The sequence below is a fragment of the Caretta caretta genome, chromosome 14 (assembly GCF_965140235.1).
Source record: "Caretta caretta isolate rCarCar2 chromosome 14, rCarCar1.hap1, whole genome shotgun sequence".
NCBI classification, from domain to species: Eukaryota; Metazoa; Chordata; order Testudines; family Cheloniidae; genus Caretta; species Caretta caretta.
The window spans coordinates 37,050,029-37,073,160 of NC_134219.1; the positions used below are offsets into that span (position 1 = coordinate 37,050,029).

Here is a 23,132-nt window from a genome sequence, read left to right on the forward strand (position 1 = left end):
TTCTAGCATTTGGGATTAGAACTGGATAAAATGTTTCATTTTAAACAGTTTATTCACCTAAAAATACAGTTTTTGTTGACTGAAACTATCTGACATGAACTTGCCTAATACTTTCGGGAGTGAGAGGGCTGGATTGACAAAGAGACTTAGGGCTTGTTCACAAAATGGCTGGAGGAGAAGAAAGCAGCAGAGGTCTGTGTTTTAGACAATGGTTGCAACACTCACCTGCAATGCTGGAGACCCAGCTTCAAGTTCCTGTGCTGGAGCAGGAATTTAAATGCAAGCCTCCCGCCTCTGAGGGGAGTGCCCTAAACCCCGGGCCATAGAGTGTTCAGTGGTGGATCTCTTTCAGGCTTGCTGTTGAAGCCGTTCCACTTTGCATAAAATACCTCAATAGGCATTAACTCAGGGAGCAAACATGAGAATGACTGTACAGCCCAGTGGTCGGAGCATGCAGCTGGGAGATAGAAGACCTTGACTCAAGTCCCTGCAACAATGAACATGTAATTTTTGATACAAAGTGGGACGGGTTCAACAGAAGAGTCTGAGAGACACCCCCCCGAGCAGACTGTCGCTAGGGTTAGGGCACTTACCAGGACTGGGATTAGTATCTGGGTCTCGCACATCACAACCTAGAACTCAAACCACTGGGCCAAAGGTCATAAAGGCAAGCTGGGCCCCATTCTCCACTGCCCATTTTATGAATGGAACCTAAAGATCCTTGTGAATCGACCCTTTTAAAAATGCCTGGAAGTCAAATGTTTCCAGTTGAGTGACGTGGGATTTTTAATCCAAAGTGGATTTTCTGTTGCATTTTGGTTTGTTGAAAATTCCAGATTTGGTTCAACCTGCAGCAATTGTCTTTTCTGATTTTTTGGAACTGCCACAGAATCCAAAAATCAGCTGTTTGTTCAGTTCTACTTGGGGTACCTGTGTTACAGTCCCGGCTCCACCAGAGATCACCAGTTTGACCATGGACATTTCTGTGCTTCAGTTCCCCAGCTGTACAATGGAGAAAACAGGCATTCCGTACCTCACAGGTGTGTTGTGAGGATCTATACATTATAGACTGTGGGTCACCTAGCTACTATGGCAAAGGGGGGAAGATAAGTACCTTTGAGAGAGGCAGGGCTGTCTCATGAACGGGATCCTGAACACACCCAGAGGAGCTGAGATTACTCACCCACACAGCTAGTGTCTGATACTGGACTCATGCCTCTAAATAGGCTATTACTGAACTGACCACTAGGTGGAAGTGGAGCAGAAAGGAGAGGGATGGAATGCCGCAGTGATGGAGATGAAGAGAGACACTCATGGAGGGGCCGTCTTGCAAGGATTAATGAGAGCCCGACCCTGCCTGCTCAGGTCTCACTCAGCATTGATGGCGGAGGTGGGGAAAGTGATCAGATTTAGCTGAGCCTGACCTAAACACAGATCTTTTGCGACTTAAGTTGATGCTGTCGGGCTTGTCTATATGAGGAGTGTGACCAGCAAACTTATACAGGGACAGTTACAACAGTGTAACCCTTATTCTAGATGAAGCTGGCTTTTCCCCAGTGTAGCTGGCGTCACTTTCAAAGCAAAATGAGCTGAAGCAGAAAATGGGGCTCGGAGTCCAGAATAAGTGTTTCCACATGGGGAGTTTTGCCAGTATTGTGACAGTGGTGTATTTGTACTGGCATTATCCCCCGTGTAGACGAGCCTGTAGGGTCCCCAGCTGAAGCTGGCTTGTGGTGGAAGATCCTTGCTCCGTGCACCTGGTCTTGTCCCAGTAAATCGCTGGTGGACTAGATGACTGGGCTGCCCTGGGAGTGAATGCACCAGGAGGCCCAGGCTGCGATTACCGTTTGGGCTAGAAGACTCTCCCCGGGAGGAGAGAACTTTGGGCCAAGCAGGCTGATTTCACCAGCCCTGGTGTTTGTGCCGTCTGTGTCGCAACCCCAGCGGCAGCTCCCCGCACTCGGTGGCGGGAAATGCCCCTCAAAAGTAGCATCAGGGGAGACACAACCTTCTCCCTCAGAGGGTTCAAATCTGAGGAGGCAAGCACACTCTGTCAATGGAGAGAGGAGACCATTCTCCAAGGGAGATCTCAGCAACTGCTTGTCTCTTCAGGGCCACGTGAGTCTCTTTACTGAGAGAACCCAATTTCTGGAGAGAAGTGAGAGAGAAGAACCTGACTTCTGGTCATCAACACTGAGAGATCCAAGCTCATCTACTGGAGGCTGAATATCCTGTGGTCTCAGGTGAGTGTTATCCCTCATCCTGCTGCTGCTGCCAGGCACCGAGACTGAACCTGTCTGTCAGGGGATACCACTAAAGGGTTAATAGGGATACTGCCTGCCTGCTCAGCTGGGACTGAACAGTGGCCCCCCCCAACAGCTGCAGAGATAAAAGGGCTGCTCAGCCAATAGGTAAGTTAGCTGCTAGAGAGACTGAAGGACTGCTGAGAGGAGTCCCTTTTGCTTCAGCAACAGATTGGTAAGAAGCTACCTAGGCAATCGGGTTGCTCTCTCTCGCTCTGCTAAATGATCACTAGAATTGATTGGAAAATGGAAAACCAGTTTCATTAAAAATGTTGACATTTGAAAGTTACTTCCATTAATCAGGAAGAAGTTTGCATTTTTTAAAATCTTTTGGTGATTTTGTTTTTAAACTGTGGTGTGCTAGAAAATATATAGCGTCACTTCCCCTTGCTCTTTTCCATCCTTTATTCCTTTTTCTTTTTGTCACTTGGTAACTTTCTGTCAAGGTTCCTCCCCCACTCTGAACTCTAGGCTACAGATGTGGGGACCTGCATGAAAACCTCCTAAGCTTACTTTTACCAGCTTAGGTTAAAACTTCCCCAAGGTACAAACTATTTTACCCTTTGCCCTTGGACTTCCATAGCCACCACCAAACGTTTATCTGGGTTTATTTTACTAGGAAAGCGTTGTTTGGAAACATCTCCCCCCCCCCCCCAAAAAAAAAGCCTCCCAACCTTTGCACTCCACTTCCTGGGGAAGATTTGGTAAAAATCCTCACCAATTTGCATAGGTGACCACAGACCCAAACCCTTGGATCTTAAGAACAATGAAAAAAAAAAAAGCATTCAGTTCTTGAAAAGAAGAATTTTAATAAAAGTAACAATAAAAAGAATCACCTCTGTAAAAGCAGGATGGTAAATACCTTACAGGGTAATTAGATTCAAAACATAGAGAATCCCTCTAGGCAAAACCTTAAGTTACAAAAAGACACACAGACAGGAATAACCATTCTATTCATCACAGCTTAATTTCTCAGCGATTTAAAGAAATCATAATCTAACGCATATCTAGCTAGATTACTTATTAAATTCTAAGACTCCATTCCTGTTCTGTCCCCGGCAAAAGCATCACACAGATAAACTCTGACTCTCCCTCCTTCCAGCTTTTGAAAGTATCTTGTCTCCTCATTGATCATTTTGGTCAGGTGCCAGCGAGGTTATCCTAGCTTCTTAACCCTTTACAGGTGAAAGGGTTTTTCCTCTGGCCAGGAGGGATTTTAAAGGTGTTTACCCTTCCCTTTATATTTATGACACTTTCCAAAACTTCCTCAAACTTTGAAAAATGATCATGTGGCAAAGTAACAGGCTTTCATTTTTCCTTTTATCTCTCTGTAACTCTTTCAAAATTGTGGGGGGAAGAACTAGGAATTGTGAACAAACTTTAGACATGATAGTTGGCATGTTTTCTGAATCCTGTAAGCTTCTATCCCTTGTAAATGTATAACTTTGCTAGTGGAGATTTTAATGGATATTTTTATCATGCTGTTTCAGAATCTCACTAAGCAGTTTGAATCAACAATATCTATTGGTAGAGAATTTGAAAAGTTAATCCCTGATTGTGGCAACCAGGGTTCAGACACCTCAAGGAGAGAATAGAAACTTTAAAAACAAGCAGTTAAACCAACTGATTGCATATTGTGGTGTTGTACATAAAATATGTTGAGTAAGGTTGTTGATAAAATCTTGTAATGCTCTAAACTTAATCACTGAGATATGTATACAGACTGTGGTTATGAGTATGCATATAGGTTCTGAGCACAGGTTATTACAATTTCAGCTCCACCTTGCAGTGGCCATTCTGGTAGAGAGGGGCTGCCCACCCCTCCCCAGATGAGACTAGCTCAAAGCACCTGGCATTATACAACCCAGGAAAAGACAAATGGTGGACCCTTACACTTAAGGGGAAAACACTGAGACATCCTGGTGATCAAGTAGAGGGCATTTCCCCTGCTCTGACTAACCATGAACCACCCTAGTCTGAGACCAAGCCGTGGGGAGAACAATCTGAAAATCTTGTTGAAGGGGTTTCAAGTGAAATCTCTCCAGTAACTTAGGGACAGTCACTTGGTGGGTGCTGTCTGTGACATGCTGAATCCCCCTAAAGTTATGGAATATGCTGGGAAAGTCCTTTATTAGAAAAGGGATTTTTATCTAATTTGACATTTTAAAGGTTGATGTTGCATCTCTGTTTTTTCTGCATGGCTTGTATAGGTTTGTTTCCCTTGCTATTTCATCTATGTGTAAGCAGAGTTAGGATGAGCTCCACCCTGACATCTGGTGGTGAGATGTGGCAAGTTGTGGAGAAGAACTTCAGGGGCTGATTTCCTTTGCGTAGGCACACCCACCCCGCCTAAAATGAGGCCATAGCTGCCCAAATGGTCACTTTGGCTGCTGTGGGATCCCCAGTTTCTCTGTTATTGGGGCAGGAAGAATAAATTGTTATTACCCTGATTATGGGAATCAAGGACAGTGGAACCGTACTTGGCCTTTTGTTATGGTGGAGGGACTCACCATCCACTAAGCAGCACTCGCTAGGCAAGGATCATGAGTTCCAAAACCCAGTGAATAGCAAGAGGCTGGGGTCAGGTATTAATATTTAGTAGTATGGGCCCCCCGGTGAGGGCCTTACATGCTAATTGCACTTCTTCCTCTCTCCAGTGTGGAATATCAGAGCTAATTTTGATTCCATTAGGAGTCTACTTCCAAGCTGATGAACTGAATTCACTTTGGGCTAATGGTACACCAGCACTGAGGCTCCCCTACTACAAGCTGAAATCACAAAAGAGCTAAACTGACTAAGAGCTGAAATCACTGAGTGTTGTGTTAAGTAGTGGGGGAGCCTGAAGATGTATTGTAGAGCAGTTTGTGGGATGGCTGGAGTGGCTTGTGGACCGGCTGGTGGAGCAGTTCATGGGATGGCAGGAGCCGCTTGAGGGAAGCGGAGTGGAGCAGTTCGTGGGGCGGCTGGTGGAGTGGAGCAGCTTGTGGAGTGGAGCAGAGTTAAGCCATATGGAGCTGCAAGGTAGTCAGCTTCAGATCATGTAAGGTGCCCCTTACCTCTTCCCCTGCCCCCCCCAACTCCACCCAGGTTGGGACGTAAAATTCTGCAGATAAACTTTCGAACTCTGGGGCTGCCCTGATCAGGGACAGAGACTTCTGGGTCATTGGACTTTTTGGACTTTGGGTGATTTTTGGGTTGCTTGGGAAAGGGAAAGGACATGCCCCAATTTGCTTGGGGTGGGTTTTTTGCTCATGGGTTGTGTTATGAATCCTGTTTGTGGTGTTTCTCCAACTTAATGCCACATTGTTTCCCTCCTTTATTAAAAGGCTTTTGCTACACTCAGACTCTGTGTTTGCGAGAGGGGAAGTATTGCCTCTTGTAGGTGCCCAGCGGGGGTGGTATACATTTGTCTCAGGTCACTGGGTGGGGGCTTGAGCCGGTTTTGCATTGAGTTATTGGAATGGAACCCCTAGATACTGAACCCGGCCCTTGTTGCTGCCAACTCTGACGGGCAGAAGGGTTACATATGAATCCACAATTTTTCTATTAAATAAATCTCATGTTTATTTTTACCCTAGCAGGGGTCTCTGTTGTGCAAATTGAGGAAAGCTTAGCTATTAAGAAGGGGGAAAGGTGCCCCTTAATCTCTGGGTTTGCGGGTGTCATTTAAGGGGGCTTACCCTGCAAGGCTGATGGTAGCCAGGACGAGAGCTTTATTCTTATGGGCTGGCTACTGGGGTCAGGGCTCTGCCAGAGCTGGCAAAGCATTAAGGCATCCCCAAAGTGTCACCATGATGCTCACATAACAGCATAAAAACTGATCTGCATGGTACAGCACAAATGAAATCGATCAAATGCCTGCCTAAAAAGGCTTTGGCGTTCCAGTTTTGGACTGGAAAAAACAGTCAAGGAGGCTGGTTTCTGCTGGGGACGAGTCCAAAACAAACCAATGTTCAGCTGTTTGTCCCTTCTGGCCTTGGAGTCTGACTTCAGCTTGGCTCTCCCACATCCTAGGGAGGCTATAGAGTCACGTTCATACTCCATTCCCGGCGCAATGACTATCTGTTGCCATTCATAATGATGACAATGAATACTCATCGGGCTAGGAAAACTGGGTGAATAACTCTATGGCCTCCTACTTCATCATTCGCCTACATTGTATGAATCCCACCACCTCAGCTTGGGTCTTCAACCCAGCATTTGGGCTGTGACCTCAAGGAGAGGAAGCATTTGAATCAATAGATTAAAGTTTAACAAACGTCATTCTCATTGTACTGTAGAGTTTATCGCTTCCCCCAGATACATCCTATGGCAGACACGGAACAGGGAAATCAAATGTCCATCACAGAATTCATCCTCATGGGATTTGGGAATATCCCCAAACTGCGGGTTTTTCTCTTCCTGCTGTTTCTAGCAATCTACTTTGTGATCATGGCCGGGAACATCCTCATCATTGTGCTGGTTGTGGCTGATCAGCACCTTCACACCCCCATGTACTTCTTCCTGGGGAATCTGTCCTGCTTGGAGACCTGCTACACCTCCACCATCCTGCCCTGGATGCTGGCCAGTTTCCTGACTGGGGACAGAACTATTTCTGTCAGTGGTTGCTTCACAATATTATTTGTTTGGTTTCTTTGGAGCGACAGAATGTTCTGTCTTAGCTGCAATGTCTTATGACCGGTATTTAGTAATATGCAAACCACTGCATTATGCAGCCCTTATGAATGGCAGTTTATGCCTCCGGCTAGCAGCTGGTTCTTGGATGTGTGGATTTTTGACTATTCCCATAATAGTATTTCTTGAGTTAGAATTTACTTTCTGTGGTCCCAATGAAATTGATAACTTTTTCTGTGAATCTACACAAATAATAAAAGGAGTACTTGTGGCACATTAGAGACTAACCAATTTATTTGAGCATGAGCTTTCGTGAGCTACAGCTCACTTCATCGGATGCATACCGTGGAAACTGCAGCAGACTTTATATATACACAGAGAATATGAAACAATACCTCCTCCCATAATAAATCCCTGCTGCAATGACACCTACCAGATGGAGCTTGTTGTTACCATCCTGGCAGCTTTATTCACTCTGCCCCCCTTTGCATTAACCCTGACATCCTACATGTGCATCATCACCACCACCCTGCGAATCCCTTCCACCACTGGGAGGCAAAAGGCATTTTCTACCTGCTCCTCTCACCTCATCATGGTGACCATTCACTGTGTATCTGCTACCAAAAACAAACACACTGAGAGACCTGAACAAAGCGTTCTTTGTCTGCTACACAATTCTGATTCCTGTGGCCAATCCCTTCATATACAGCCTGAGAAACCACAAGGTCAAGGAAGCCCTGAAAAAACTGTCAGTAAGTGTCTAGATTTTATGAGAATTCAGAAACTTTAATCCCTTAAGGCAAAATGGTGTAATACTCATGCTATGTAGACCTTATTTCTCACTCAATTTTTGGTGATATGCGCTTATAACATTTTGAGGATGTGCAAAGTTTTGAAAGTATAAGAGGAATCAATACCAGGACTGTTGGAATAAAACTGAGCTGTATTTTACTTGCTGAATGTGGGTAGATATCTCGATTAATTCCATACACTAAAATAACTTAGGGCTAGATCTACGAAGGGACTTTAGTGTTGCAACGAGTAAGTTTTAATGCCATGCCAGCCAGTGGGAACCTCAGCCCTGAGTTCGTAGCCAGGCTCCCTATACGGTGCATGGGGAGAAGTAGGCAGCTAAGAAAGGGATCCCCAGAGGTCAGCATGTGGAGCAAGGAGCTGCCTCACCTAGCCAAGAGGAAAAATCAGTTAGTGTTGCCTAAGCCCCATCTCTCCCATGGAGTTAGACACTGCCTCTGCTTGGGATTTTCAGCTGGGAGCCCCAAGGGAGGAGGGGTGAACTCACCAGGCTGTTGGAGACCCAGGTTCAGTCCCCCCAACTAATATGGAGCAGCGATATGACTGTGGGTTCCCCCACCCCAGGCGAGTGTCCTAGCCACTGGACTGCAGAGACCTCCTCTGGCCCAATGCATGTTTAATTAGATTTACACAGTGGAACAATGTCCTCAGGAGACTCTGAGGGAGCCCCATACCTGATTGCCCTCCATGCCAGTGCATGGGGACTCACCCAAGAACCAAGAAGAGGGGAAACCCAAGTTTAAATGGCTCCTCTTCGGGGGGGGGGGGAGGGAATTGGACCTGTCTCCCCCATGTCCTGGCTGAATGCCCTAGCCACTGGGATCAGGGTTATAATGGACGCTTCATGTCCCCCAGACACTTTGGTTGGGGATAGGCATGCTGGGAACATGCCTACCGGATTGAGCCCTGCGGGTGAGACAGGCAGGGCCACGTCTAGCTTGAGGCTCCTGTGGGGGTGAGGTCTGAGACGAGTGCCTAGACTGAGGTGGCTGTGCATATGTTCACTGGCAGAGACTGGCTGCTACAGGCCTTTAGTGGCAGAGATTTAGCCACCTATGACATCAGGTGTCAGCTGCGCTGGGGTTTTGAGGCTCTCAGTGGTGCCTAAATGCTGGCCCTAGGCACCTGAGTCCCTTTGTGGACCTAGCTCTGAAAACCCAACTTCCGAAGTGACGGATGCTCTTCGGCCCATGGCCTCTCAATGAGATTTGTGTTCCTGTGTCGCCAAGGTTGCTTGAGGCCAGATGTACTTAAAGGTATTGAGGTGCCTAGTGGGATTTTCAAAAGCATCCAGGTGCAGAACATGCCAAAAATGGGTTTAGGCCCCAAGATGCTGCTGAAAGTCCTATTGGCGTCTAAATACATTTTAAAATGTATCAGTGAAATCCTTGCTGATCTTAAGCACAAAAAAGAAGCTTACAAGAAGTGGAAGATTGGACAAATGACCAGGGAAGATGATAAAAATATTGCTCGGGCATGTAGGAGTGAAATCAGGAAGGCGCAATCACACCTGGAGTTGCAGCTAGCAAGAGATGTTAAGAGTAACAAGAAGGGTTTCTTCAGGTATGTTAACAACAAGAAGAAAGTCAAGGAAAGTGTGGGCCCTTACTGAATGAGGGAGGCAACCAAGTGACAGAGGATGTGGAAAAAGCTAATATACTCAATGCTTTTTTTGCCTCTGTCTTCACGAACAAGGTCAGCTCCCAGACTACTGCACTAGGCAGCACAGCATGGGGAGGAGGTGACCAGCCCTCTGTGGAGAAAGAAGTGGTTCGGGACTATTTAGAAAAGCTGGACGTGCACAAGTCCATGGGGCCGGATGTGCTGCATCCGAAAGTGCTAAAGGAATTGGCGGATGTGATTGCAGAGCCATTGGCCATTATCTTTGAAAACTCATGGCGATCGGGGGAAGTCCTGGAAGACTGGAAAAAGGCTAATGTAGTGCCAATCCTTAAAAAAGGGAAGAAGGAGCATCTGGGAAACTACAAGCCAGTCAGCCTCACCTCAGTCCCTGGAAAAATCATGGAGCAGGTCCTCAAGGAATCAATTCTGAAGCACTTAAAGGAGAGGAAAGTGATCAGGAACAGTCAGCACGGTTTCACGAAGGGCAAGTCATGCCTGACTAATCTAATTGCCTTCTATGTCGAGATAACTCCTTCTGTGGATGAAGGGAAAGCAGTGGACATGTTCCTTGATTTTAGCAAAGCTTTTGACATGGTCTCCCACAGTATTCTTGCCAGCAATTTAAAGAAGTATGGGCTGGAAGAATGGACTATAAGGTGGGTAGAAAGTTGGCTAGATTGTCGAGCTCAACAGGTAGTGATCAATGGCTCCATATCTACTTGGCAGCTGGTATCAAGTAGAGTGCCCCAAGGGTCGGTCCTGGGGCCGGTTTTGTTCAATATCTTCATAAATGATCTGGAGAATCGTGTGGACTGCACCCTCAGCAAGTTTGCAGATGACACTAAATTGAGAGGAGAGGTAGATACTCTGGAGGGTAGAGATAGGATCCAGAGGGACCTAGAGAAATTGGACGATTGAGCCAAAAGAAATCTGAGGTTCAACAAGGACAAGTGCAGAGTCCTGCACTTAGGACAGAAGAATCCCATGCACCACTACAGACTAGGGACCAAATGGCTCGGCAGCAGTTCTGCAGAAAAGGACCTAGGGGTTACAGTGGACGAGAAGCTGGATATGAGTCAACAGTGTGCCCTTGTTGCCAAGAAGGCCAATGGCATTTTGGGATGTATAAGTAGGGGCATAGCGAGCAGATCGAGGGACGTGATCGTTCCCCTCTATTCAACATTGGTGAGGCCTCATCTGGAGTACTGTGTCCAGTTTTGGGCCCCACACTACAAGAAGGATGTGGAAAAATTGGAAAGAGTCCAGCGGAGGGCAACAAAAATGATTAGGGGACTGGAACACATGAGTTATGAGGAGAGGCTGAGGGAACTGGGATTGTTTAGTCTACGGAAGAGAAGAATGAGGGGGGATTTGATAGCTGCTTTCAACTACCTGAAAGGGGGTTCCAAGGAGGATGGACCTAGACTGTTCTCAGTGGTAGCAGATGACAGAACAAGGAGTAATGGTCTCAAGTTGCAGTGGGGAAGGTTTAGGTTGGATATTAGGAAAAACTTTTTCACTAGGAGGGTGGTGAAACACTGGAATGCGTTACCTATGGAGGTGGTAGAATCTCCTTCCTTAGAAGTTTTTAAGGTCAGGCTTGACAAAGCCCTGACTGGGATGATTTGATTGGGGATTGGCCCTGCTTTGAGCAGGGGGTTGGACTAGATGACCTCCTGAGGTCCCTTCCAACCCTGATATTCTATGATTCTATGACTGGCTCGGGACAGAGGTGGTGCCAGCCCATTGGGGGCCCTAAGCAGGAATATTTGGGGGGACCCCCCCACAGCACACATACTAGTAACTAATAGGGGCCCCCTTGAGCTGCTCAGAGCCCTAAGCGATTGCTTAGTCTGCTTACACCTAGTATCAGCTCTGCTCTGGGGTCCCAGCACCACTCAGGTTTGGCCCAGCCATCATGATGGCAGGAGTCCAGGTAGGCCAAATCCGAGTGAGTGGCACTGCACCCCCATGAGCCAGGTCACACCTCTGGTCACACAAATTTGGTCCAGTCAGGGGGCGGGGCCAAATCTGAGCAGCGCTGCAACCCCAGAGGTGGCAATGCCCAGAGTGGAGAGCCCAGCCCAGCCAGCCCTACAGCACAGAAGCTGCAGAAGCCGCCACTTTGGGTCCTGCCCAGTACTCACTCCAACTACCCTGGGGGGCAGGACCCAACCAAAACCACCCTAGGGCCTGTTTACTGGGTCGCGACAGGCCATAAACATTTACAAATGGGTCCGGAGCCCAAAAAGGTTGAGAACCACTGATCTGCACGCTTACTGACAATTTTTCTCAGGGTTTCCTTCATCTTTGTTTCTCAGGCTGTACATGAAGGGATTGGCCATGGGAGTCTGAATTGTGTAGCAGGCGGAGAACACTTTGCTCAGGTCTCTCAGTGTGTTGGGTTTTGGAAGCTGATGCAGTGATTATGTCTCTCGCTGAGGTGAGCGGAGGAAGTAGAGTAGCCTTTTGCCTCCCGGCGGTGGAAGGGATTCTCAGGATGGAGGAGATGATTCACACGTAGGATGCCAGGGCTAACGCAAATGGGGGCAGAGTGAGCAAAGCAGCCAGGATGGTGGTTACAAGCTCTAGCTGGTAGGTGTCACTGCAGCAGAGATTTATTATTTTTTGGAGATTCACAGAAGAAATGTCAGGTTTCAGAGGAACAGCCGGGTTAGTCTGTATTCGCAAGGAGAAAAGGAGGACTTGTGGCACCTTCGAGACTAACCAATTTATTTGAGCATGAGCTTTCGTGAGCTACAGCTCACTTCATTGGGGCCACAAAGATAATTGTGATGTGAAGGACATTGATGTGGTGCCAACCAGAAGCCCACTTATCCAAGACCCACTTGCTAGCTGTAGGCATAAACTGCTATTCATAAGGGCTGCATAGTGCAGTGGTTTGCATATTGCTAAATACCGATCATAAGACATTGCAGCTAAGAGAACATTCTGTAGCCTCAAAGAAACTAGCAAAATAAAATTGTCATACAGCCTCTGACAGAAATGGTTCTGTCCCCAGTCAGAAGACTGGCCAGCATCCTGGGCAGGACAGCAGAAGTGTAGCAGGTCTCCAAGCAGGACAAGTTCCCCAGGAAGAAGTACATGGGGGTGTGTGAAGATGCTGATCAGTCACAGCTAGCGTAACAATGAAGATGTTCCCAGCCACAGTCACTATGCAGATTGCTAGAAATAGCAGGAAGAGAAGGATCTGCAGCTCAGGGAGATTCCCAAATCCCAGGAGGATGAATTCTGTGATGGACGTTTGATTTCCCCCTTCTGTGTCAGCCATGGTCTGTATCTGGGGGAGATAAAACAAACTCTCCAAGATAATGAGGATACAGCATTTGTTAAACTTTAAAAACTATACATTTAAAAGCATTTATATTCAAATGCCCCATCGCCTTCTGGCAACCAGCCCAGACATTGGCTCGAGAACACAAACTGGGGCAGTGGCATTCATACAATGGAGGTTGATGCTGAACTACCAGGCTGCAGAATCGTTCTAAGGCTACGTCTACACTGGAATTACTCCACTGTAGCTGCGCTGCTGTCATGTAGACACTTACTACAGCGATGGAAGGGGTTCTTCTGTCGCTGTAGTAAAATCCACCTCTCCGAGAGGCGGTAGGCAGGTCGACTGCAGAACTCTTCTGGTGACCACAGCGAGGTTTAGGCTGGATTAGCTACATCAGAGAGGGCATGAAATTTTTCACAGCCCTGAGCAATGTAGTTAGGTGAGTTTAACTTTGTAGTGTAGACCAGCCTTTACTCTCCTTTTCTGGCCACATTACTATTCATTGTCATTATGAAAGACTCTGACAATGGATGGTCATTTGGGCCAAGGACAGCCTGTGAAAGTGACTCTCTAGCCCAGTGGCTAGGGCTGTCACCTAGGGTGTGGGTGAGAAGTCCATGCCCCAATGATGACTTAATTATTTAGTGGAATGGCTCCGAGAGGAGAGATTGAGAACACCCCTTGGCTCAGTGTCTAGGGCATTTGCCTGCAACGTTAGAGATCCCTATTCAAATCTCTTCTCGTGTGGCCACAGGGGGAGTGGAACCTGGGTCTCCACATCCCAGCTGAGCACCTTAGCCACTGGACTAAAGCTTATAAGTGAGCGACTTCAGCCTTCTCCTCCAGCTGGTTTGTGAATCTCTTGCTTTGCCCTTGTCAAAATTCCTGAAATGCAAAACAAAAAAATTTGGGACAAAATTAAGCGTTTCCTCTTGTTGCAACATCTCAGAGACGTTTCCAGTCAAAGGTTCCCGTTTTGGTTTTTTTCATCTCAACTTTTTTTTCTTTGACTTTTCAGTTCACCATGTCACTTTCGGTTTGACCACAAACTATACAGGTATATATTCTTTTCTGAAATTGCAAGTGAACTGAGAAACCCATGATTTGCCCAGCTCTATCAATGACTTTTGAAAGTGTGTGAGCAAAACTGATACAGCAATGTGCTGCTAAGTCAGACTCAGATTTATGTATAGATCCTGATGCATCTGGTTAAAAACAGATTTAGCCTTGCTCCCCAGAATCGGCTCCAAGGAGCCATCACTCGTGGCTTGTAATGGGTATGTCAGCTCCCCAGGAGGAGTCTGGCAAATGGAGGTGTGCAGACGGGCTTCCCTTCAAAAATTTCCCCTCTTCCCCAGCAGAACCCAATGCTCATGAATGTGGCTTTGCCAGTCCAAAACCTCACCTCTGAAGCCTTTTTAGGCAGGCATTTGTTTGATTTCATTTGTGTTGTACCATGCAGATCAGTTTTTATGTTGCTATATGATCATCACTAACTTTTGGATTTCTCTGCTAATGGATATTGATTCAATCTGTCCAGTGACATTCTGAAAACTGAACAATAAAATCTCCATTAATATCCACACAAGCAAAGTCGTTCATTTAGAAGGGATATAAACTCACAGGATTCTGAAAATATGCCAGCTATCATGTCTAAGGGTTTTGTTTTTTTCACATTTCCTTTTTATCCTTTTTCCTTTTCCCACTCTGAACTTCTGCAACTTTGAAGAAGTTAGAGAGGGAAGAGGAAAAATTCAAGTCTGTTACTTTGCCACTTTTTTGCAACTTTTCAAACTTTGAGGAAGTTTTAGAAAGTCACTGAGGGTATGTCTACACTACGAAATTAAGTTGAATTTATAGAAGTCGTTTTTTTAGAAATCGGTTTTATATATTCGAGTGTGTGTGTGTCCCCACAGAAAATGCTTTAAGTGCATTAAGTGCATTAACTCGGTGGAGTGCTTCCACAGTACCAAGGCTAGAGTCGACTTCCGGAGTGTTGCACTGTGGGTAGCTATCGCACAGTTCCCGCAGTCTCCGCTGGCCATTGGAATTCTGGGTTGAGATCCCAATGCCTGATGGGGCTAAAACATTGTCGCGGGTGGTTCTGGGTACATATCGTCAGGCCCCCGTTCCCTCCCTCCCTCCGTGAAAGCAACAGCAGACAATCGTTTCGCGCCTTTTTTCTTTAGTTCCTGTGCAGACGCCATACCACGGCAAGCATGGAGCCCGCTCAGGTAACCATCACCGTATGTCTCCTGGGTGCTGGCAGACGCGGTACGGCATTGCTACACAGCAGCAGCAACCCATTGCCTTGTGGCAGCAGATGGTACGGTAGGACTGGTAGCCGTCATCGTCATGTCCGAGGTGCTCCTGGTCACCTCTGTAAGGTTGATCAGGAGCGCCTGGGCAGACATGGGCGCAGGGACTAAATTTGGAGTGACTTGACCAGGTCATTCTCTTTAGTCCGGCAGTCAGTCCTATTGAACCATCTTATGGTGAGCAGGCAGGCGATACGGATTGCTAGCAGTCGTACTGTACCATTTTCTGCCGGGCAGCCATGAGATGTGGATGGCATGCAGTCCTTCTGCACCGTCTGCTGCCAGCCAAAGATGTAAAAGATAGATGGAGTGGATCAAAACAAGAAATAGACCAGATTTGTTTTGTACTCATTTGCTTCCCCCCCCCTCCCCCGTCTAGGGGACTCATTCCTCTAGGTCACACTGCAGTCACTCACAGAGAAGGTGCAGTGAGGTAAATCTAGCCATGTATCAATCAGAGGCCAGACCAACCTGCTTGTTCCAATAAGAACAATTACTTAGGTGCACCATTTCTTATTGGAACCCTCCGTGAAGTCCTGCCTGAAATACTCCTTGATGTAAAGCCACCCCCTTTGTTGATTTTAATTCCCTGTAAGCCAACCCTGTAAGCCATGTCGTCAGTCACCCCTCCCTCCGTCAGAGCAACGGCAGACAATCGTTCCGTACCTTTTTTCTGTACGGACGCCATACCAAGGCAAGCATGGAGGCCGCTCAGCTCACTTTGGCAATTAGGAGCATATTAAACACCACACGCATTATCCAGCAGTATATGCAGCACCAGAACCTGGCAGAGCGATACCGGGCGAGGAGGTGACGTCAGCGCGGTCACATGAGTGATCAGGACATGGACACAGATTTCTCTGAAAGCATGGGCCCTGCCAATGCATGCATCATGGTGCTAATGGGGCAGGTTCATGCTGTGGAATGCCGATTCTGGGCTCGGGAAACAAGCACAGACTGGTGGGACCGCATAGTGTTGCAGGTCTGGGACGATTCCCAGTGGCTGCGAAACTTTCACATGCGTAAGGGCACTTTCATGGAACTTTGTGACTTGCTTTCCCCTGCCCTGAAGCGCATGAATACCAAGATGAGAGCAGCCCTCACAGTTGAGAAGTGAGTGGCGATAGCCCTGTGGAAGCTTGCAACGCCAGACAGCTACCGGTCAGTTGGGAATCAATTTGGAGTGGGCAAATCTACTGTGGGGGCTGCTGTGATGCAAGTAGCCCACACAATCAAAGATCTGCTGATATCAAGGTTAGTGACCCTGGGAAATGTGCAGGTCATAGTGGATGGCTTTGCTGCAATGGGATTTCCTAACTGGTGGGGCCATAGACGGAACCCATATCCCTATCTTGGCACCGGAGCACCAAGCCGCCAAGTACATAAACTGCAAGGGGTACTTTTCAATAGTGCTGCAAGCTCCGGTGGATCACAAGGGACGTTTCACCAACATCAACGTGGGATGGCCGGGAAAGGTACATGACGCTCGCATCTTTATAGAATCATAGAATATCAGGGTTGGAAGGGACCTCAGGAGGTCATCTAGTCCAACCCCCTGCTCAAAAGCAGGACCCAATCCCCAATTAAATCATTCCAGCCAGGGCTTTGTCAAGCCTTACCTTAAAAACTTCTAAGGAAGGAGATTCCACCACCTCCCTAGGCAACGCATTCCAGTGTTTCACCACCCTCCTAGTGAAAAAGTTTTTCCTAATACCCAACCTAAACCTCCCCCACTGCAACTTGAGACCATTACTCCTTGTCCTGTCCTCTTCTACCACTGAGAATAGTCTAGAACCATCCTCTCTGGAACCACCTCTCAGGTAGTTGAAAGCAGCTATCAAATCCCCCCTCATTCTTCTCTTCTGCAGACTAAACAATCCCAGTTCCCTCAGCCTCCCTCATAACTCATGTGTTCCAGACCCCTAATAATTTTTGTTGCCCTTCGCTGGACTCTTTCCAATTTATCCACATCCTTCTTGTAGTGTGGGGCCCAAAACTGGACACAGTACTCCAGATGAGGCCTCACCAATGTCGAATAGAGGGGGACGATCACGTCCCTCGATCTGCTCGCTATGCCCCTACTTATAAATCCCAAAATGCCATTGGCCTTCTTGGCAACAAGGGCACACTGCTGACTCATATCCAGCTTCTCGTCCACTGTCACCCCTAGGTCCTTTTCTGCAGAACTGCTGCCTAGCCATTCGGTCCCTAGTCTGTAGCTGTGCATTGGGTTCTTCCGTCCTAAGTGCAGGACCCTGCACTTATCCTTATTGAACCTCATCAGATTTCTTTTGGCCCAATCCTCCAATTTGTCTAGATCCCTCTGTATCCCATCCCTGCCCTCCAGCATATCTACCACTCCTCCCAGTTTAGTATCATCCGCAAATTTGCTGAGAGTGCAATCCACACCATCCTCCAGATCATTTATGAAGATATTGAACAAAGCCGGCCCCAGGAGCACTCCACTTGACACCGGCTGCCAACTAGACATGGAGCCATGATCACTACCCGTTGAGCCCGACAAGTAGTCAGGAGCTGTTCAACTACAGGCTGAGCAAGTGCAGAATGGTGGTAGAATGTGCATTTGGACGTTTAAAGGCGCGCTGGCGCAGTTTATTGACGTGCTTAGACCTCAGCGAAACCAATATTCCCACTGTTATTACTGCTTGCTGTGCGCTCCACAATATCTGTGAGAGTAAGGGGGAGACATTTATGGTGGGGTGGGAGGCTGAGGCAAATCGCCTGGCTTCTGGTTACACGCAGCCAGACACCAGGGCTGTTAGAAGAGCACAGGAGGGCACAGTATGCATCAGAGAAGCTTTGAAAACCAGTTTCATGACTGGCCAGGCTACGGTGTGAAAGTTCTGTTTGTTTCTCCTTGATGAAACCCCCGCCCCTTGGTTCACTCTACTTCCCTGTAAGCTAACCACCCTCCCCTCCTCCCTTCGATCACCGTTTGCAGAGGCAATAAAGTCATTGTTGCTTCACATTCATGCATTCTTTATTCATTCATCACACAAATAGGGGGATGACTACCGAGGTAGCCCAGGAGGGATGGTGGAGGAGGGAAGGAAAATGCCACACAGCACTTTAAAAGTTTTCAACTTTAAAATTTATTGAATGCTTCTGGTTTTTGGGCAATCCTCTGTGGTGGAGTGGCTGGTTGGCCAGAGGCCCCCCCCACCGCGTTCTTGGGCTTCTGGGTGTGGAGGCTATGGAACTTGGGGAGGAGGGTGGTTGGTTACACAGTGGCTGCAGTGGAAACTGTGCTCCAGGTGCCTTTGCTGCAGCTCAGCCATACACTGGAGCATACTGGTTTGATCCTCCAGCAGCCTCAGCATTGAATCCTGCCTCCTCTCATCATGCTGCCGCCACATTTGAGCTTCAGCCCTCTCTTCAGCCCGCCACTTACACTCTTCAGCCCGCCACCTCTCCTCCCGGTCATTTTGTGCTTTCCTGCACTCTGACATTATTTGCCTCCACGCATTCGTCTGTGCTCTGTCAGTGTGGGAGGACAGCATGAGCTCAGAGAACATTTCATCACGAGTGCATTTTTTTTCTTTCTAATCTTCACTAGCCTCTGGGAAGGAGAAGATCCTGTGATCATTGAAACACACGCAGATGGTGGAGAAAAAAAAAGGACAGCAGTATTTAAAAAGACACATTTTATAAAACAGTGGCTACACTCTTTCAGGGTAAACCTTGCTGTTAACATTACATACATAGCACATGTGCTTTTGTTACAAGGTCACATTTTGCCTCCCCCCACCGCGTGCCTACCCCCTCAACCCTCCCCGCTCTCTGTGGTTAACAGCGGGGAACATTTCTGTTCAGCTACAGGCAAACAGCCCAGCAGGAACAGGCACTTCTGAGTGTCCCCTGAAGAAAAGCACCCTATTTCAACCAGGTGACCATGAATGATATCTCGCTCTCCTGAGGATAACACAGAGAGATAAAGAACGGATGTTGTTTGAACGCCAGCAAACATACACTGCAATGCTTTGTTGTACAATGATTCCCGAGTACGTGTTACTGGCCTGGAGTGGTAAAGTGTCATACCATGGAGGACGCAATAAGGCTGCCCTCCCCAGAAACCTTTTGCAAAGGCTTTGGGAGTACATCCAGGAGAGCCGCGAATGCCAGGGCAAATTAATCCTTTCACATGCTTGCTTTTAAACCATGTATAATATTTTAAAAGGTACACTCACTGGAGGTCCCTTCTCTGCCTGCCGGGTCCAGGAGGCAGCCTTGGATGGGTTCGGGGGGACAGCCAGGTCCAGGGTGAGAAACAGTTCCTGCCTGTCAGGAAAACCGGTTTCTCTGCTTGCTTGCTGTGAGCTATCTACAACCCCATCATCATCATCTTCCTCATCCCCAAAACCTGCTTCCATGTTGCCTCCATCTCCATTGAAGGAGTCAAACAACACGGCTGGGGTAGTGGTGGCTGAACCCCCTAAAATGACATGCAGCTCATCATAGAAGCGGCATGTTTGGGGCTCTGACCCGGAGCAGCTGTTTGCCTCTCTGGTTTTCTGGTAGGCTTGCCTCAGCTCCTTAAGTTTCCTTAAGTTTCACGCGGCACTGCTTCGGGTCCCTGTTATGGCCTCTGTCCTTCATGCCCTGGGAGATTTTGACAAAGGTTTTGGCATTTCAAAAACTGGAACGGAGTTCTGATAGCACGGATTCCTCTCCCCATACAGCGATCAGATCCCGGACCTCCCGTTCAGTCCATGCTGGAGCTCTTTTGCGAGTCTGGGACTCCATCATGGTCACCTCTGCTGATGAGCTCTGCATGGTCACCTGCAGCTTGCCACGTTGGCCAAACAGGAAATGAGATTCAAAAGTTCGTGATTCTTTTCCTGTCTACCTGGCCAGTGCATCTGAGTTGAGAGTGCTGTCCAGAGCAGTCACAATGGAGCACTCTGGGATAGCTCGCAGAGGCCAATACCGTCAAATTGTGACCAAAGTACCCCAAATTCGACCCGGCAAGGCCGATTTAAGCGCTAATCCACTTGTCAGGGGTGGAGTACGGAAATCAATTTTAAGAGCCCTTTAAGTCGAAATAAAGGGCTTCATCGTGTGGACGGGTGCAGGTTTACATCGATTTAACGTAGCTAAATTCGACCTAAAGTCCTAGTGTAGACCAGGGCTTAGGCAGCTCTGAAAATCTCAGCTGTAAACCTTATTTCTAGAATTAGTGTTATTTCTTGACTGTCAGCATAACATTCCCCCACTAAAATGAGTGATTTTAGGATTAGACGTTTCTTCCCTCTCCAGAACTTTCCCTTTGAGATTAGAAATTTGACTCTAAGGTTTAGTTGTAGACAATGTCCGAATACTAACTTTCCCTTGCCTGTTACGTTCCCCACAGCAGATGTGCCTCAAGAGACTGCACCTTCCCACAGAAGGATATTTAGTGAATCAGAAAAGATCCTCCTCATTTGGTGGAGGGTATGAAGCACATGGCACATTATCAGATATAACAGAGCCATGGTAGCCCATCTAGGCTGCGAACATGGAAGTACATGAATGCAGTGGGGAGAGAAGAGGGACTGAATAACCTGGATCACAGTGTCTGAACTCCTGAGTGAGGAGGTGACAGACTCCAGCTGCTGATGGAGGTAAATCAACCTTTTCCTCCCTGCTTCTTGAAGCCATGTAAGTTTGCTAGGTAACTAATTCCATTGGAACCTAAGGGGAATTTGGCAATGATCTTTCTTAAACTCCCAACCCAACAGAATTTGGAAGAAGGAAAGACCTCTCAGGTCACTACTGTCTTAGCTCTTTGTATGGCCCCCATCACCAGGGTATCTGGGCACCTCATGGAACTGAATGTAGCTATCTTCCCACCTCCCTGTGAGGTGCTATTGTTCCTGCTTCACAGACGGGGACCGGACGCCCAGAGGGACAGATTTATAGAGGTATTTCAGCACCTAAAGACAGCAGACACCCCTAGTGGGATTTGTAATCGATGGGAGTTTGGTACCGCACCTACTCGAGCACCAATGTGCATTTTTAGGAACCTACCGGCCTTTGGAAATCCTGCCCTGAACATCACAAAGGAGTTTGTGACAAAGGAGGGAATTGAACCAACATCTGCCAAGTCCAAAGTGAGATCTTCAAACACTGGAGTGTCCTTCACTCCACTTTAAACTGTCCTCCCTACTAAATACAGGATTGTGCCCTTCATGACAGCTCCCACCTCCCTGCAGCATTGAGAGCATTAGTGAGATGATGGGTAAAGCAGAGCTGATGTTTGCTGCTGTGCTCAGTGCTCAGGGTGCCTACATTGGCTATAAGAAGACTGGGCAGAATTTGACTTTTTATTCTTTTTGTGCCCTTTAGACGGTTAATATTGGGATTTTTTAAAAGATTTTTCTAACTTTTAAGTATTAATTTTTTACAGTTGCAGGAAATACAGTGGGGGGCAGGGTTGGGATCAGGGTTAGGGCAGGGCTGCAGGGGACTCCCAGCAGTGACAGCGGAGATGCTGGTGGCTTATGCACCGCCGAGGGGTCCAAGATACCAAGGTGAAAGGGGAGGGAAGGTGGCTGCTCTGGCCCAGTGGAGCAGAGATCCTTGGCCAGGGCTGTGAGGAGGGGGAGAACGATGAGCCCCGGGCAGTGGCAGAGGCCACCCTGTTGAATGGCTCCATCCATGGGCAGAAGCCATCCAGCAGCAGGGTGGCCTCCCTCATAGCCAGGGACAACTCCTCCATCTCACAGCCCAGGCTCAGGGTCTCAGCTCTGGCTCGCCAAGACCGCAGCCTGCCCTGCACCTTGTGCCTTCAGGGATGGGTGTCACCAGCCCTGCAGCCATACAGGGAGCTCTGTGCACCTCTGCTGTCACTGCCCCACCCGCTCACCGCAGTGAGAGCTGGGGGCAGAGGGTCCCTGCCCAGCCACAGGGCCAGTGACTCCCATCCCTGCTGGCACGATGCAGAGGGGAGGCTGCACTAATGATGCCTGTTACCGATATTTTTTTATTTGGTTTTGCTGTGTCCGCTGATATCAACATTTACCAACGTCTGTCAATGGAAATCCAATCCTGCCGAGCCAAACTATAAGTGTCAAAGAAGGCTAAAGGCATTAGCTGTCCAAATCCCTTTGAAATCAAAGGGTCCCATCCTTGAAGTCAGTGGGAAATTTTATCTTTGACGTCCACAAGAGAAGGCTCAGACTGGACAGAATTATTCCCGGTTTGTAAAAATAACTCTGTGCAGAATCAGGTCCTTACTTAGCAGTTAATAAGGATTAGTAAATTGGTCCAATAAAAGATATATTACCTCATCCACCTTGTCTCTTTGGATTAGTAATGGCACGAGGCAGTGATGGCAGATACAACAGCCACAAACAAAGGGAGAATTCATATCTTTTAAACCAAATATAAAAGGGGAAAAAAAGAATAAAAGGTAATGCTGATAAAAAAAAATCTGATGAAATAGTTTTCTATCAGGAAAAATATCAACTCCTCAAGATGGATATGGTCCCATGGGACCATATTTTATTTCTAGGAAACTTTGTTTCCTAAACAAAGTTATTGTATGTTTTATAAAATGAAATAAAATTTAAAAAAATAAATGTTACTTTAAAATATACAAATAAAATACAATACAAATATAAAAAACAAGTAATCTAAAAATGTATTTTATTTCTAGATATATATTTTAAAGTCAATTAGAATGAAAACCAACATTTGAAATCATGGAATTGCCCATGAAATGGAAATTTAGGTTCTCCACTTCTCTAATAATATGAAAATGTTTCTTACAAATTTCAAACAGAAATCATTCATGCAAAAGAGTGTAAATCTTTAGCTAAATTGGTGGTTTCTAGCTGTTTTGTGGTTTTTTTTTTTTTTTTTTTTTAAATAAAGTTTGGGTAACTGTGTGTGGTTAGTAGTAACATTTCCACCACTGGGGGCTAACTGCAGAGATTTCAGATTTTCCTTTCTGCATAAGATGGTCACCTGGCTGGGTCTTTGGATGCAGAGTATCCTACTGCAGAACTATGAAATGTTATCATAGGGGTGGACAGGTAGTCCTGTTTGTTTAGGATAAAATTTTCAAAAGGCGCTAATAGAATTAGGCTACCCATTTCCCTTATAATTCACTTGCAGTTGGCTGCCCACCCATTGCAATTCCCAGCCCTATTTGCTTGGTTG

The 23,132-nt window shown here is 47.1% G+C and overlaps 1 pseudogene; it reads left to right on the forward strand.

Annotated features, from left to right (window-relative positions):
* The first annotated feature begins 973 nt into the window (after positions 1-973).
* Positions 974-7,774, forward strand: LOC125621477 (olfactory receptor 10A2-like; annotated as a pseudogene).
* The last annotated feature ends 15,358 nt before the right edge of the window (positions 7,775-23,132 follow it).